At 34.1% G+C, this 17,828-nt stretch overlaps 1 long non-coding RNA gene across 1 annotated transcript; it reads left to right on the top strand.

Moving 5' to 3' along the window:
• Nucleotides 1-823: 823 nt before the first annotated feature.
• LOC104245326 (uncharacterized) lies at nucleotides 824-5,417 on the top strand. The gene is made up of 2 exons (XR_715699.2): nucleotides 824-4,402; nucleotides 5,226-5,417. It is a non-coding gene; the product is annotated as an uncharacterized lncRNA (long non-coding RNA).
• Nucleotides 5,418-17,828: the final 12,411 nt, after the last annotated feature.

Genomic DNA, 17,828 nt, shown 5'->3' with positions numbered 1-17,828 from the left:
AGACTCTATGCTAAAAGGTTTTACATTTTACTACGCTAAAAGGCTCTACATTTTACTACGCTAAAAGGCTCTACATTTTACTACGCTAAAATGCTTTATATTTTACTACGCTAAAAGACTCTACATTTTACTACGCTAAAAAGCTTTATATTTTACTACGCTAGAAGGTTCTATATTTTACTACGCTAAAAGGCTATTTATTTTACTACGCTAAAAGACTATTTATTTTACTACACTAAAAGGCTATTTATTTTACTACGCTAAAAGGTCACTATTACATATAAAAACAACTAACATAAAATACAAATATTAACAAAAAACAAAATAAATAATATTAATTTTTTTATTTAACCAAATAAAAACATAACATTAACAATACAAATAATTTATCAATTTTTAACAATTTTTTGTACCAAAGCTAATAAATCAATCCGGGTATAAATAAGATACAAATTTAAACACAAACATAACACAAATTAACATGGAAACACATTAAACAATACAAATATGCATGTACTATACGAGTTTCGACATAAACAAAATTGAAATACCTCGATTTAAGTTTTTTGAATTTGATTGAAATCGAATTTTTGCACCCGGAAGAAGGAATTCAAAGTTTGTCTTGTGTGTGGGACCTACACTCCTTGCTCTTTAGGTGACGGGTGAGGCTCAAAAATATTTATTTTAACTTTGACGCGGGGGGGGGGGGGGGGGCAGCAGTGCTCGAAAAATTTTTAATGGGGGAGTCTCGGTTATGTCGTTGTCCAAGGAAGAAGAAGGGGCTTTAATTTATTAAAGCAATTCGCAGTACTATACTGCGTTTTAGTTAAACGCAGTACTATACTGCGTTTTAGTTAAACGCAGTACTATACTGCGTTTTAGTTAAACGCAGTATAGTACTGCGAATTGCTTTAATAAAATATAGCTGGGCCCCAATTAATAAGTGAAATGCAGTACTGTACTGCGTTTATAGTACTGCGAATTAGTTTAAAAAAAAAAATTAAATAATACGCAGTATAGTATTGTGTTTTACCTAGTTATGTAACTTTTTTTTTTAGCATTAGAAATGCGTTTTTTGTCAAAAAAAGCATCAAAAAAGTTTCGGACCGTGCTGCAGCCATGGTGGGGTTTAACTTATATCTGAGAAAGCATCTGTTTGTGTTCGACGAATGAGGCTTTTTATGGGACTTGAGAAAGGTTGAGATTTTCTTAGGGTGGTTGCTCTCCTTCTCCGAAGTTCAATTTAGCCAATGAATTTTCCTATGTTTGTTACAAAGAGAAAGATTAACAGCCCTTTCATCAGCAAAAGGCCAATTATGGTGGTGATGATGATGCTGATAGCCATAGTTATGGTAGTAATAAGGAAAAGGCCAAATTCATGGATAGTCCCTTAAAGTTCGCTCGATTTGCCAGTTATTTTGTCACTTAAACTTGTCCCTAGAAATCCTTTTGTACTTGGATCAACAACAACAACAACTCAGTATAATCCTAAACCATAAACTTTGCGAATGAGGCTATGATGATATTCTCCAGGAAGCTTGAAAGATCATTTAGCTGATTTGTATCTTGGCTACGAAAAGGCAGGTTAATTTGTGAGGTGGATTGCTATGTGCTCTCACAAGGTGTCTGCTTCTTGCAGCCATGGCGGATTAGCCCATTCTTCTGATAGATTTTAAGGCAAATCTGAGCCACTTTTCTGTGTTCAGTTTAGTTTTAGGATGTGATGCTTTTTTTCTTTCACATTTACTACCAAAATTCACAAACATTTCTGGTTAGCCTGTGGTACCTTTCTGAGGATGAGTTTTCCTTGTATTGTTCTTCTTTATCGTCAGTTCAACTGGTTGAGGATGTACAAAAGCTTAATTGGCCTTCAAAGGCTAAACCATGGAGTTGCAGAATCTACTGTTATTGCGATGGCTTGTTTCTTATTGGGGTTTGTAATCCTGATAAACACCTCATATGGACTCTTTGGCATTAGTACATGGAGCATTTCATTGTCTTCCTTTGTCACTAAATAATTTTGTGGTTTCATTTAGTATTTCAAATGAGGTGTATGGAGAGATACTGTTGCCAGAGGGATTGTGCTTGATTTTAAACGTGGCGTACATAAAAAATGGCGTTTCAGCAGTGGGAGGAATGCTTTGTGGTTATTCTACTTATGATCATCAGGGGAAGGACACTTCCAAGTTATGAGTAATGAAAGGCTATGGTGTCGAGAAATCTTGGAATAATTTGTTTAATATACAAGGCTGTGATGATATTGTTGAAATGGGTTGATATTCAGGGCATGGAGAACATCCGACCCGTATCTTGGCAGGGCAAACCCAAATAGTTTGTGATTGAGGCCTTCTCTGTCACATGCAACCGGTTCTTTTGCAGCCATGGCGTAGTCGCCTTCTCTTTGCTCCATTTTGAGTCAATTGTCTCTTGTATCTTACTTTGGGTGTATTTGATATGGATGAAATTGTTTCACTGAAGCAGCCCTAAAAGTGGCTACATGGTGTCATTTCTACAAATAAGACCGTTCACACGAGGCCTATAATTTTGGGAGATCAAAAAAATTAGGGCACTATAGTATGAAGCAGACGGTGAAATGAAAACGGCAAAAAACCCATTAGTTTAAGTTTGTGGTTGCTGGATTTTGATAGTTGTGGCGAGTTGTTCGTGTGGTTGCCCCTCCATTTCATTCTTAGCAGCCAATGATCACCCAATGTTTCCCAATTTCAAACTATTCTTTAGCATATTAAGTTCACTGAGGCAGTGAAGATTTGTATTCTTTACTCATCATTTGGTAGAGTTTTGCTATATCTTAGCTTGGCAACTTACAGCGACCTTGTGAGATATCGGAGCTATCTAGGTTTCTGTATCTCGTGAATGCTTGTTAAGTCTGCAGCCGTGGCGGGGTTTAGCTTATGTATGAGAAAAGGCAAATTTGAGCCTCACATAGCTGTTTGTGTTTTAAAAAATGAGGTTTCTTAAGGAACTCGGAGAATGGTTGAGATTTTCTAAGGGTGGTTACTCCCTTTCTCTGAAGTTCAATGTTGCCAATGAATTTTCCTGTACTTCTCTTACCAAGCAAAAGACTAACAGCCCTTTCATCAGAAAAATGCCAGATATGTTCTATAGGATGGGAAAATATATATTTTGCCCCCCTAAACTAGTATCAAAAACCCGAATCCTAAACCCTAAACTTTGTGAATGAGGCTATGATGATATTCTCCAGGAAGCTTGCAGGTCAGACTTTTGAGCTGATTCGTATCTTGGCTAGGTAAAGGCAAGGGAATTTGTGAGGTGGGTTCTTATGTGCTCTCACACAAAGGTCTCTGCTCTTTGCAGCCATGGTGGATTAGCCTTTTTCTGATAGATCAAATCTGAGCCTCTTTTCTTTGTTAAGTTTAGTGCTACTTTGGGTCTGTTTCTCTTGTTCTTTAATTATTTTTATGTTAATGTTGTATAATATTGGTCTGAGATGATCTTTTTCCTGCTTTTGCATAATATCAGGAAGAATCACAGTTCAAAAGAAAACTGTTATATGTGTTTATCTACATATTTTCCATAAGTTAAATTATTAGGTAGTGATATGAAACAAGTCCAAAGGGAATGGAAGTGAATATTGAGGATTCATATATTGTTTTTAACCAGTTTGATATTGAAGCTAATTGCTGAATTTATCTTCACAATTTTCCAAACTTTCAGGCCTTATTTCTATCTTTGAAATTCCAAGTTTTCAGAGTCAGTGAAGATCATTCATATAATGAAAAGGAAAAGTGGAAAAGATAAGAGTTGATTCCTTGCCTGGCTTGGCAAGACCAGTCGGAAGGTCTTTCCTATAAGTCAACCGATGATTGCAGCCATGGCAGTGTTAACTCTGTTATTTCCTTTGGTTAAATAGGCAGAAATCTGGGGCTTATCCTCAACTTGGTTTATTCACATTTTCTTTTTTTGACAAGTCTTTCTGGAATTATTCTAGACTAGAAGTATTTTCGTGGTTCTTTTTGTTCTATTATTTTCAATTCAGGTTCTCCTCTGTTCTGACTGATTACTGGTTTGTTACAGATTGGAGAGAGTTATGGTATCTCCAACATCCCAGGATCATCTGTCTTCATACATAGCCAAATTCTAACTTGTTCCGTGCTTTGAACAAGTTTTAAGCCAATTCTCATTAATTCTCTTGCTCTCTTAGATGAGTACACGCAGCATTTGAAGAGAGGCCTGATCGCGCCAACACCCTCGGGGAACGAAGAAAACCAGTCAGTTTAAGAACTAAACTTATCCATAGCTGGCTTGACCTGTCCAGAGTTGAATTCTGACTCCACAGAGAGAAACGTCAAGCAGTACTGTGAATATAGGAACTAAGATTTTGTTGGTTTCTCTTGTGCATAGCAGAACTGACCTTTCAAAGGTTAAGTGGAGCCAAAGTGGATTAGCCTTTTTTCTGATAGATCAAATCTGAGCCTCTTTTCTTTGTTAGGTTTAGTGCTACCATGAGTCTTTCTTTTGTTCTTTAATTATTTTTATGTTCTTGTAGTATAATATTGGTTTATGATGAGTCTAAACATAGTGACATGATCTAAATGGAGCGACATGATCAGTGGGAATTCATATTGTTGATCCTAGCTTGCTTGAGACTGAGGCGTCGTTGTCGTGTTCTTTTATGTTCATGTTATTCTTCTGCTTTTGTATAATATCCAGTTTCAAAGGAAAACTGCATGTGTTTATATACACATTTTCCTAGAGTGTAATTATTATGTACTGATAGAAGCAAAGTTCAAAAGGGAATGGAAGTGAATATTGAGGATTTATATATTAACAGTTTGATATGAAGCTAGTTGCTGAATTTATGTCTGCACAATTTTCCAAGCTTTCATGCCTTATTTCAATCTTAAAAATCCCAAGTTTCAGAGGCTGTGAAGATTATGTATAATGAAAATGAAAAGTGAAAAATGTTTAATTCACGGCCTGGCTTGGCGACCAGTCGGAAGGTCTTTCTTATAAGGCAACTGATGGTTGCAGCCACAGCTATGTTAACTCTGCTATTTCCTTTGATTAAATAGGCGAAAATCTGAGCCTTATCCTCAACTTTGTTTGTTTACATTTTCTTTTTTGACAAGTCTTTCTGGAAATAATTCTAGACTAGAAATATTGTTGTGGTTCTTTTTGGTCTATTATTTTATCTTCAGGTTCTCCTTTATCCCGATTCCTGACTGGTTACTGGTTTGTTACAGATTGGAGGGAGTTATGGTATCTCCGATTTACCAGGATAATTTGACTTTGTGAGAGCTAAATTCCAACTTGTTCAGTGCTTTGAACAAGTTCTAAGCTAATTCACGTTAGTTCTCTTGCTCTCTTCGATGAGTACATGCTGCAGTTCAAGAGAGGCCTGATCGCCAACACCTGCAGGGAATGAAGAAAACCGGTCAGTTTAAGAACTAAACTTATCTAGCAACTGGTTGACTTGTCTAAAATTGAATCCTGATTCCATAGAGTGAAACATCAAGCAGTTCTCTGATATATAGGAACTAAGATTTTGTTGGTGATCTCTTGTGCATAATTGAAACTGAGGTGTAGATTCAGCATAGAACTGACCTTTCTAAGATTCTTGAAATCATTTCCGATACATTTGAGCAGTAGATTGATGTTCATTAGAATTCTTAAAACATCAAGTATTGTGTGCCTTTAGATCCCGTCTTTTCTTTCTTTTTTTCTTAAATCTTTTTATATTATGAATCAAAGACAATGCACTTGTTCAAGTGTGCTTCATTGTTACTGTGAATTTTGTGAAAGTGCATTGTCATTCTCCTTCTGTGATAATGCACAGGCGCAGAGTCCTTTTCTTCTTTTTTTTGAAAACTTTTATAGTGAAACCAGAAAAAATGTCGAGTTGATAAGATTTAGTTCAATGAACAAGTGGCACCCTTCAATTTTTTTGGGGTCTGTAGACCAAAACCAGTTTCATTAGCCCTTCTATGTATATACATGCATAATATGTGGTTTTTGTTTGACTTTAGAAGAATTTAAATGACTTAGGCTTTGGAAATATTTTTTTGGTCGAAATTATCGAAATATACAACTACATACCTAGTGTATTCCCACGTGAGATATTCCCACGAGAGTCTAAATTAACAAAATATGGTTCGACTTTTAGTTCTAAATTCTAAATAATACTCCTACTCTTATATGATTTTTAAGGTGAATTAAACATATATTGAGTTAATAGAGGTGAAATCCCAGTGTTGATTGGAGAAGTTAAATTGCCACTAGACACTCTCATCGCCAAATAATTTCCAGCAGCCAACTAGCACTCAATTTAATAGCATGATGTAAAGTCTTTCGCTGTATTTCACACAAAGATGTTGAGGTTTGATATTTGTTGTTTTTTGTTTTTTTACTCGGTGTTTGATATTCACATTAGAGTTCGATTAAATTTGGATTCACAGGGTAAATCCTACATAGAGTAAAATGTTTTCTGGTAGGCGGGCGGGCTAATCCCGCTACTTAAGATTCAATTCATATGTAAAAATAGCACGGACTAGTCAATTTTCGGACTGGTCATTCAAAAATAGCTATTTGCAAAATCATTGAAAAATAATCACTATTTTGCTGCAACATGGAAAGTTTCAGCACAATATACTGGAGACCGATGCACGTGTGTATGAACTTCTAGTATATTATGCTGGAACTTCAACACGCTGAAAGTTCCAGCATAATATACTTGAGATTGGAGCACCTGTGTATGAACTTTCAGTATATTATGCTGGAGTATTTTCCGAATTTTGAATAGTGTTTTCGTTCAGATTTATCTTTACATGAAAAGGGGCTAAATTTCTATTACTTTTGAAACTGTGGCTATTTTTGAATGACCACTTGTAAATCTGACTATTTTTGAATTTCTTTCAATTCATCTGGTTAATTTTATGTTGTCGTGAGGTTTTGGTTACGACGACTACTATAGGCTAGCTACTTCTAGCTTTTATAATGACCCTTTCACTTTGGTTTAGTTTTAGTTTGTATTAGTATTGAATGAACATATCAAACAAAGACGAGCAGTATAAGCCATTCTCCAGCTCAAGAAAAGCAACAACTCTAGAAACTAGGGCTTTGTTCACCTTTGGACACGTGATTTTATCTATACTATTTTAAAAGTACGAAGACCTTTAACGAAATATTGTGTCTTTTTTCCCCTTAAAACATAATTTGACATCGGATAATATTGTTATTTTGGTGATTCCCCAAATATTTAGAATATCAAAATCAAATAAAATTTAGTTTATTAATTTTTTTCTTATTTACATTAGGTTTAGGCCTTTAAAATCAAATAATAGATTTTCTTATTCTAACAAAAAGAGAAATAGAGAACTTAGAAAAATTATCTTTTCTTCGCTAATTAACTTTTGTGAACTTCTTGGATGAGCTAGAGATCCTTCTTACAGGGGCAGCAGCTAGCAATAGAGATCCTTCTTGGATATTTTTTAAAAATAAAAATCAAAAGAGAAAAAAAAAGGAAAGAAGAAGATAATAGAATAGAAAAGAAATAAGATGGAAGTCAAAATTTATTTCCCCTTTTCGTTTCTTTCAATTATTATTTTTTTCTTTTCTTTTCAATAATTAGTATATGGGAAATTTGGTCGTTAACATCTTAATTTAATCATCATTCTCTTGTCATCGATCTAATATATATATGTTCATCACTTAATAATGACAATCTTAAAATAATACAAGAAAAATAAATTATTTTATAGCCTGCCTGATCTTACTCTATTAATATTATTATAAGTAAGGCATTAAATTATTTTCATTCGTTATGCTTCTAAGATGAAAGTACATTTCACAAGACAATCACACTATTTAGTATCAAAAAATAACTAAGATATAAATAGGAGATAGAAATAAAAAGGAATAAAATCAAGTAAAGGAAAGAAGAAGAGAAAGACCTTAAAGAACAAGATATATTTAATGATTTTTTTTCTTCTTTTTTCCACTTCTTTTTTTATTTTATTTTATTTTTAGCTCTCTTCCCTTTTTAATGCAGGAAAAAGGAGGAAGGAAAAAATGCAGGCGACTTACGTTTACATCCTTAAATTTTTACATTATTTTTTCTTTTCTCTTTCTCATTAGCTTTATTTTTTATTTTTCTTATCCCTTCTTTATGTCAATTTTATTTTTCTTATTTAAGTTAACATATTCTGATAAAAATAGGTTGTTTCACGCTTAGTTGGAACGTTGTGTTTTCTGGTAAAAATATATGTGAAAAGAAGAACTAATATTAATTAATAGATGTTAGAAGAAGTTTGATAAGTGAAATTAATATTTTATACAAATATTATGATATTAATAACTAAGTATGTTTTGATTTATTTTACACAAATAACTAACTATGTTTTAGTTTATTTTACACCCGCGCGAGCACGAGCATATATACTAGTTAACTATAAAATTCTAACAATTTATGAAGATTAAAGTGGCTGATCTCTTATTTAATTTAAATAAAGTTAAACTGGTTCTCTAACATCAGTAAATCAACATCTTCCTATTGCAAATAACAATAGTAAAACATGTACAAATTTAGGACTAAAAAATCTCAACCGTCAAATCATATGCCGGTATCCCCCGCTAGCACTCATGATCATGAGAATTCTCAACAACTCAATCTCTTTCCTTTGCACGAAAAAAATTTAATCGACGACAAAGACAGTGGGGTGGGGAGCAAGAGATTGAAAATGAAAGAGCAAGAGATTGAAAATGAAAGAGAAAGTGGGATGGGGAGAAAGTCTGAAAGAGAATTTGGGAATCGAAAAATTTCCTCTGCATAAAGAAAAAGAGTGGGGGCGGCGATGGTTAATCAGTGAAAAAAAAATTTCAACAATATAGAACTGGGCCATACCGGGTAAGAAGGAAAAATATAAGCGGTATTTTGTTAGGATAGTGGGCCAAGTGACATAGAGTGTAATTTATCCTTAAAATAATATATTTAGGTCTTTAAAATTAAATATCACTCACTTTAAATATGATTCTGAGCCTCCATTATTTTCATTAAAACACTGTCTTTCTTCTTTAATTTCATCATATTTTTTTAATTTATGGGAATTGAAAACTACATGTTAATATATATATTTTAAGGTCAAAGTTCTTGCTATGTAAGAATGCTTAATCAAGTGCCATAAAAGTTTGATTTTGGTAGCAAAAGATATGACATCAAAATCAGTTTGTATGTCATTGATGGATAATTTTTTAAAATTTTCATTTAATCTTTTTGTAATCCTAGAGGGAGTGAAGTTATTGTACTTATGTTCTGCTTTTTAACTTAACATTATTTTAATTTTAAGAGTAATTTTTTTTTTTTCCATTTGGAAAGGTGAAACTAGAATCTCAATGTCATAAGTTTACTCCTTTGGGGATTACAGATAGAATTGATAAAAAATTTTAAAATATTAAATTTTAAAAAATTCTTACTTGCATGTTGCTTTGTAAAAGTCTAGGTGAGGGTTGTGCAGACAATGTATTTCTATTTTGATTTACTAATTAATAATTTATTTATATTTGGTTTAGACCAAATCTAAAGTCAGTGGGCAAATTAAAATTTAAGATTAAATTGTCATTACAATTAGTTTCTTTGTAATTTTTTATTTGTTTATACATATATGTTTATTTCTGATCTGTTTTTTTTTTTGTAGTGATTTGTTTAGGTTTTGCTTATTTGTTTTATAATTTTTCTAGGTTTGGTTTAGAATGAATACCAAAGCCATTGTGGAGTCCAAACCTTGTGGTCATTATGAAATTTATTAACTTTAATTTGTTAAAATTGAAATAATCATGTGTTATACGAAAGATGAAATAGCAATGTTAAATAAAAATAATTCATATGATAAAAGAGAATATATAAAAAGAAATACAATAATATGATTTGGTCACTTGACTTATATAGGAGCAACTCACTCGGAAAAATAGTACACAAACTTTTCCAAAAGGAATAGCCAAATAAGAAATAGATTTTTAACAAAATAATAATTGTGGCAAAATAATTAGGAGTGATTTGTTACTTTTATATAGGAGAAAAGTAACAAAATAATTGTGGCAAATTTTTTGCCCATAATTCAAAGGAAATTAAAACTCAAACATGATAAATTAGGTCAGATACAACATCATAACAAATTATTATTTTATGAAATAAAATATATATAATTATAATTACTACTAAATAACTAACTCATCTAAATTTTTCTCTTTGAAAATTTAAAAAATATTCAATTACTTTGAATTAATCTCTTGTGTTAATGTAAAAGTATTTATTTTTTATTCAAAAAATTATTACATATATCTCGACGTCAATTGTTATATCATATAATTTATTCTTATTTTATGTTTTTCACGTCTTTTTTATAATAGACGCAAAATACACATGTATCACACGTACATAGAGACTAGTATTTATAAAAGGTGAAAATAAAAGGCAAACAATAAAGGAGAAATTCCACTCTCACCTTACAAAGACAGGATATAATTGTAATTTTGAATTAAAATCAAATGTGAATTAAAAAGAAAAAAATAAGTACTTTCATTTTTTTAGTGAATGTGTCACAAGCTTACTCATATATATATACATATATTTTGTAAAAGTGAAGAATTTAATTCGATTTTCTCTCTTATTTACTACGCCTTCTTTTTATTAGTGCCACAAGTTACTTACCTTCTAATCACAAGAAGGTAAAGAAATCTTGTTATTTATTTATTTATTTAAGCTTTGTGCACCCATTATGTATGAAGTTTTACATTGTTAGATTAAATTAGTGTATCGCAACAGATAACTTAGAAATTATAGTGATGGTGTACAATTTTTACAAATTGCATATACAACTAAAATCTAATAAAAATACTGTATTAGTTGTTTTTAAATTTGGGAAAATACGAGCTATGTCCATTTATAAGTAGCTTATTACAAAAATTGATCAATTTATAAAATATTATCAATACTAGCTAATTAGGTATTTGTAGAAACAAAAAAGGTCAAATTTTTTCTTTCTTTTGAGTGGATGTGATTAGAATAGATTGAGTACATTTTAAGGAGTTTAAATCTCATTTTTTTGGGACGTTTGGGTGGAGTTTTGAAGTGGCTTGAATTGAAAATTCGAAGTAGAAGATGAATATAAAAAAAATAATATATGATCACACTGTGTATCAAATATGTATCATATTTGTATCAAATGTGTATCGCATGTATATCCATATATACCTGTGTGTGAGATACATGTGTTGCATGAGAATTTTTTGCACTTGATTTTAACTACGAATTTTGATACAAAATCAGTCGAAATCACCTGCAATCTTCCTCAAATTTTGTATATTGACTCATTTATATATTTTCAATGAATCTCAGCCATACCCATTGAAAAAAGTCATTTTTTGCTTAGATTTTTGGAAACTTATATATATATTTTTTGTATTTTATTACCTTATTTGCTATCTCATTCACGAAATTTTCTTTTCGTCTTGCATACAATGTCGTTAATCACGCTTAAAAATATGGAAGAAGATCTTTGTGTGTGATTCTTGGAGAACCTTATTTATTTATATTTTTTATGTGTTTGGTTAAGTCTATGATTAACGGCTAAAAGTTGATAAGTTAAGACTTTTTTGGAATATTTGTGTAAGATTTCCTTTAAATTTTATGTAGCAATAATACTTTTTACTTTAATTCAATATACAGTCAAACTATAATCTCTATAATTAACACTTTGTTATAGGATGTTAATAGAGAGATTATTTTCGTTCAAAAGGAATCTTATTGCTTCACCCAATATGCCCTTGGTCGGCCATGACAAGAGCAAAAGAACTTTGGGAATTGGACATTGTGCTATTTATGTAAATAGCCAAAATTCTCGGTAGTTTTAGCTCAGAAAGGAAGAATGAGAAGGCATCAGAGAGAGATGGGATTTTCTGTAAAGGGTGGTTGCCCTCTCTCTGCTTTATGTCCATGATTTCTTCATTGTTAAAAAACCAACAACCCTTTGGAAAAAAGAACAAGAAAAGGAAAATATTATTTGCACAAATAGCCATTCTCGTCAACAGAAAAGTTTTCTCCGTCAATTTGGTTACCCTTGAAGCTCTAGAAAAAGGGGCTATTATGATCTTCCTTTTTCTGTTTCTGCTGTTACAACAGCTGATTTTGCACAAGTAGCCACTTTTATGTCCCTTTGTATTTATGAAGGTGACAACTGATTTGCTCAAATAGGATACTGAAATGGGCTGTGATGATGATTTGCTTCTTCCTTTCTGGGCTATATCTATTTTACATGCGTTGAGAAAAAACCGACCCGTATCTTGGCGGGGCGACCCGTGTATGGCAGTAATTTGCAAACCGGTGTCTTGCAGCCATGGCGTGTGTCTGCTTTCTCTTTGCATGTTCTTAGAATATACAGCAAAATCTGAGCCCTAGATACCCATTTTGGGTTCTTTAGTTTTGTGGTGAAAAACCCAATTTTCAGATGCAGTTTCCCATCAATTTTTTAGCTCAAAGGTTGAGGCATTTGGAGAAAAAAGGGGATTTTTATCTCAAAAATGAGGCAATTGGAGAAAAATGAGATTTTCAAAGCTAAAAAATGAAGTAATTGGAGAAAAAATTGGGATTTTTAGCTCAAAGAATGAGGCAATTGGGGAAAAATGAGTTTTTTAGCTAAAAAATGAAGTAATTGGAGGGAGGAAAAAAGAAAATTTTTAAGCTTAGAAATGAGATAATTGGGAAAAAATGGAGGGTTTTAGCTTAAAAAAATGAGGGAATTGGGAAAAAATTGAGAAAAACCGACCCGTATCTTGGCGGGGCGACCCGTGTATGGCAGTAATTTGCAAACCGGTGTCTTGCAGCCATGGCGTGTGTCTGCTTTCTCTTTGCATGTTCTTAGAATATACAGCAAAATCTGAGCCCTAGATACCCATTTTGGGTTCTTTAGTTTTGTCGTGAAAAACCCAATTTTCAGATGCAGTTTCCCATCAATTTTTTAGCTCAAAGGTTGAGGCATTTGGAGAAAAAAGGGGATTTTTATCTCAAAAATGAGGCAATTGGAGAAAAATGAGATTTTCAAAGCTAAAAAATGAAGTAATTGGAGAAAAAATTGGGATTTTTAGCTCAAAGAATGAGGCAATTGGGGAAAAATGAGTTTTTTAGCTAAAAAATGAAGTAATTGGAGGGAGGAAAAAAGAAAATTTTTAAGCTTAGAAATGAGATAATTGGGAAAAAATGGAGGGTTTTAGCTTAAAAAAATGAGGGAATTGGGAAAAAATTGAGAAAAACCGACCCGTATCTTGGCGGGGCGACCCGTGTATGGCAGTAATTTGCAAACCGGTGTCTTGCAGCCATGGCGTGTGTCTGCTTTCTCTTTGCATGTTCTTAGAATATACAGCAAAATCTGAGCCCTAGATACCCATTTTGGGTTCTTTAGTTTTGTCGTGAAAAACCCAATTTTCAGATGCAGTTTCCCATCAATTTTTTAGCTCAAAGGTTGAGGCATTTGGAGAAAAAAAGGGGATTTTTAGCTCAAAAATGAGGCAATTGGAGAAAAATGAGATTTTTAAAGCTAAAAAATGAAGTAATTGGAGAAAAAATCGGGATTTTTAGCTAAAAAATGAAGTAATTGGAGGGAGGAAAAAAAGATTTTTTTTAAGCTTAGAAATGGGATAATTGGGAAAAAATGGAGGGTTTTTAGCTTTAAAAAATGAGGGAATTGGGAAAAAATTGCGATCTTTTAGCTAAAAGATGAGGCAATTGGAGAAAAAATTGGGATTTTTTGAGGGTGGTTGACCATCTCCAGCATGCCTATGATTGCTTGTTTGTATCAGCTTTGACCAACAGCCCTTTTTGTATAGGAAAAAAGTCCAAATTTACCCCTCAACTAGCAAAATGTTTTTGAGAAAATCCGACCCATATCTTGGCGGGGCAAACCGTGTAACCGGTGTCTGCAGCCATGGCGTGTGTCTGCTTTCTCCTTGCATGTTCATAATATACAGAAAAATCTGAGCCGTAAATCTTTTAACTCAAAGAATGAGGCAATCGAAGAACTTGACAATTTCCCCCATGCCTATGATTTCTAATTTGCTCTAATCAACAGCAATTTTTGCATATGTATGAGAGAGTGTGTGTGTGTGTATCTCTTTTTGTCTCTCTATCTGTGACTACTTTGCTCCTGCGTTTTCAGGCAAAGCATAGATAAGAGAGGGGCTTTCCAGGATTCGAACTCAGGACCTCTTGTTTGGTGAAACCCATGTCATTTTCTTCTTAGTATCAGCTCAAAGAATGAGGTATCAGAGAGAATTGTGGTATATGCATGTAAAAATTGGATCTTTTTCTATAGCCATGTTTTTGTTGTTTCTCCTGGAATTTCTTTTGTTTCTCCTGTTATTGCTACTGTTGGGTTGTTTTATGAACCAAACAACAACAGATCAATGTAACAACAAGGAGAATTTAAGGCTGTGATGATAACGCTAAGGAGGCGGTCTTCCATTGTCCTAAGCACTGTTTTCTGATACACTCACGAAAATGCCTCGATTGAAACTTACATGGCGGGGTAACCTGGAGAGGTTGCAGCCATTGCGGGGTAACCTGGAGAGATTGTAGCGTACATGGTGCGCATCTATACATATATTTTTTTGATGGAAAATTTCGAACCCGGGTTTGTACTGTGACCGGGTACTATTCTTCCACTAGCCCACTTGTCCTTCTTAACACGATGCACATGTATATTGTTTGGATACTAGGGGTGTCAGTGGTTTGGTTCGGCCATTTACTTTACAATGACGTCCATATTTTTGGGAGGTTCAAAAGGATTAGAGAACTATAACATGAAGCAGAAGGTCAAATGAAACTGGCAAAAATCTCATTAGTTCAAGTCTGAGGACTCTGTCATTCTCAGCAGCCAATTATCACTCAATATTTCCCAATTTCAGACCACTCTTTAGCAAAATAAGTTCGACGAGGCAGTGGAGATTTTCACTCTTTAGTCATCAGATGGTTGAGCTTTGCTATATCTTGGCGTGGCAGCTTTTGGTTGGTCTTATGAGATATTGTGAGCTATTTGGTTTCCGTGTCTCACAAAGGCTTCTCATTCAGCTTGCAGCCATGGCGAAGTTTAGCTTATGCCTGAGAAGAGGCTAATCTGAGCCTCCCAAGTATCTGTATGCTTTCAAAGATGAGTCTTTTTTATGGAAGTCGAGAAAGGTTGACATTATCTTGTTGCGGAAGCCAAATGTATATAGTGTGAATAAGTCACAACTACTATACCAAAAATTATGACAGCCACCAAATAATAAATAAGACAATAAAGCAACAATAAAGGGAACACCAGAATTTACGAGGTTCGGCTAATTTTGCCTACTCCTCGGACACAACCAATATTTTATTTCACTCCAAAAATACAAGTGAAATAATACTAAAGAGAGAAGATACAAATGCCTTAAACAGATGAGAAGGCAAATGAGAGGTGTGTTTAAATCCTAAACATTAAGCCTTCTTTTATAGGGGGAAAATCCCCCCAACTTTTGTTTTCCCACCGATGTGGGACAAACATTTTGCCAATTTCAACAAATCTCCACCTTGGCAAAATTCCACATCTTCAATTTTCTCTCAATAACAAATTTTGGTTGTGTCTTCATCTTCAATCTTCAGTTTTCAACAATGTTGATCAAATCCAAACAATGTTGAAACTTGACCGCAGTCACCACCTTTGTCAGCATATCAGCAGGATTCTCTGTAGTATGAATTTTCTTCACCGTGACTCCACCTTCTTCTATGATTTCTCGTACGAAATGATACCGAACATCAATGTGCTTCGTCCTTGCATGATAAACTTGGTTCTTCGCTAATTGAATAGCACTTTGACTATCACAAAAAATTGTGATACCTTTTTGTTCAACACCAAGCTCCTTTAGCAATCCTTGAAGCCAAATTGCCTCTTTCACAGCCTCTGTAATAGCCATGTACTCTGCCTCTGTTGTAGACAAAGCAACTGTTGACTGCAAAGTAGACTTCCAACTAACTGGTGCCTTTGCAAAAGTAAACACATAACCAGTAGTTGATCTTCGTTTGTCCAGATCACCCGCAAAATCTGAGTCACAATATCCAACTACAGACTGATTGTCTTCCTGCTCAAAAACTAACCCGACATCTACAGTATTATGAATATACCGTAGAATCCACTTCACAGCTTGCCAATGCTCCTTCCCTGGATTGTGCATATATCTGCTAATAACTCCAACAGCTTGTGAAATGTCAGGCCTTGTGCAAACCATTGCATACATCAAGCTACCAACAGCATTTGCGTATGGTACCTTTGACATATACTTTCGTTCAGCTTCATCCATTGGCGACATAGTAGTACTTAGCTTAAAATGGGAAGCAAGTGGAGTACTAACTGGCTTAGTCTTGTCATCTATGCCAAAACGTTGAAGTACTCTCTTCAAATATTCCTTTTGAGATAAACAGAGTTTCTTTGAACGTCTATCTCTAATTATCTCCATGCCAAGAATTTTCTTTGCCTCACCCAAATCCTTCATCTCGAACTCCTTCTTCAGTTGAATCTTCAACTTATCAATTTCTTCCGAATTCTTGGAAGCTATCAACATATCATCAACATATAGGAGAAGATATACAAAGGAACCATCTTTAAGCTTGTGCAAATACACACAATGATCGTATTTGCTTCTCTTGTACCCTTGCCGCAACATAAACTCGTCAAATCGCTTGTACCATTGTCTAGAAGATTGTTTCAATCCGTACAACGATTTTTCAAGTTTGCACACCATATTTTCTTTTCCAGCAACTTTGAATCCTTCTGGCTGAGTCATGTAGATTTCCTCCTCCAAGTTTCCATGTAAAAACGCAGTTTTTACATCCATCTGAACTAGTTCCAAATCCAATTGTGCTACCAAAGCCAACATAATTCTAATGGAGGAATGTTTTACAACTGGAGAAAACACTTCATTGTAATCAATTCCCTCCTTTTGAGCATATCCTTTGGCCACCAATCTTGCTTTGTAGCGAACATTTACTTGGTTAGGAAATCCTTCTTTCTTTGCAAATACCCATTTGCACCCAATTGCTTTCTTTCCCTTCGGGAGATTGGCCAATCTCCATGTATGATTCTGATGAAGGGACTGTATTTCATCATTCATGGCAATCCTCCACTTATCTTCTTCTGAACTTTGGACAACATCTTTATAAGTGGTAGGAACATCATCAGCTACAATTGAGGTTGCACAAGCAACTGTCTCTATGAGACGAACAGGTTTCGTTATTGTTCTTTTTGGCCTGCTGGTTGCTATTGATTCAAGTTGTTGTTGAGGTTCCTGAGTTGGAATCTCCTCTACTGGCTCTCCTTCCAGAGGGTAATCTTCATTTGTTTCCTCCTCTGCTTCTTGTGTAGGAAAAATAAATTTTCCCTCAAACTCCACCTGCTTAGAAAGCACCTTTATTTTGTTTGGTATCTTCTGTTACCTTATTTACCATAGCAGATTCATCAAAGGTAACATCCCTGCTGAATATTACTTTCTTTGTCATAGGACACCATAAGCGATATCCTTTGACTCCAGAAGTAATTCCCATAAAAATAGCCTTCTTTGCCCTTGGATCCAATTTTGACTCCGTCACATGATAATATGCAGTTGAGCCAAACACGTGCAAAGAGTTATAATCTACAGCAGGTTTTCCATACCATTTTTCAAATGGTGTCTTGCCATCAATAGCAGCAGATGGTAGACGATTAATGAGGTGGCATGCATATGTAATTGCCTCAAGCCCAAAATTCTTTGCCCAAGCCAGCATTGGACAACATACACCGTACCTTCTC

Source organism: Nicotiana sylvestris, chromosome 6 (genome assembly GCF_000393655.2).
Source record: "Nicotiana sylvestris chromosome 6, ASM39365v2, whole genome shotgun sequence".
Taxonomy (NCBI): Eukaryota; Viridiplantae; Streptophyta; class Magnoliopsida; order Solanales; family Solanaceae; genus Nicotiana; species Nicotiana sylvestris.
The sequence above is the reverse complement of the archived record's forward strand: the minus strand, read 5'-3'. Positions and strand labels throughout refer to the sequence as shown.